Genomic DNA, 746 nt, shown 5'->3' with positions numbered 1-746 from the left:
TAAATAAAAAACTTTAACCAGCCAATCCAGCGCTGATCCGGAAGCGACGTACTGACGCTAAAGATGGCGTCAGATTCAAACGGCTTGGGTTTTAGTGCGACAGTAAGTGTTAATAACAGTGTTTTAAACGTTTTCTTTCTAAATGTGTGCTTAGATAAGATGACACTGAGCGTCGCATAATGATTAAACACGGGTTTGAAGCTTAAAAACCCCTCCAATGTTGGTTATTTATTAAGTAAGAGTATTTTTCGGGACTGTTTATCGTACGAGAACAAAGCTTCATTCACAAAATAATGGAGTTCGTCGCTGACTCGATAGATAGCAAGTGTCAGAGAGGTAAGTGAAAACTCAACAGTTTGGTTAGGATGAAGACAGTATTTTAAATAATTCGGTACACATTTAAGCCAACAAAGACTTGTGTAAAATGACAAAAATCCCAACAGGAAACACCTGACAAGTATTTATAGCGCTTGAGGATATACGTAGAGATTTAAGTTATAAAGTAGAAATCTTGCTGAAATACGTTTTTTGGGGGGCTCTGTTACTGATGCCGAATTGATCACCTGGTCCGTTTGTTCATCACTAGTCGTAACTGTTTTTGTAGAACTTGTATAAGCTTTATTATTTGTTGGCAATAATTAACTTAGACGGTTTGTAAACAGAGCTCGCTGTAATTTCGTGTGCGTCTGCTGGCAGGGCAACAGCAGCGTCTGAGCAACCAAAAGAGTCTCCGGGGTCACAAAGAG

Source organism: Pundamilia nyererei, unplaced genomic scaffold, assembly GCF_000239375.1.
Source record: "Pundamilia nyererei isolate P.nyererei 1_Seehausen unplaced genomic scaffold, PunNye1.0 scaffold01095, whole genome shotgun sequence".
NCBI classification, from domain to species: domain Eukaryota; kingdom Metazoa; phylum Chordata; class Actinopteri; order Cichliformes; family Cichlidae; genus Pundamilia; species Pundamilia nyererei.
The sequence above is the reverse complement of the archived record's forward strand: the minus strand, read 5'-3'. Positions refer to the sequence as shown.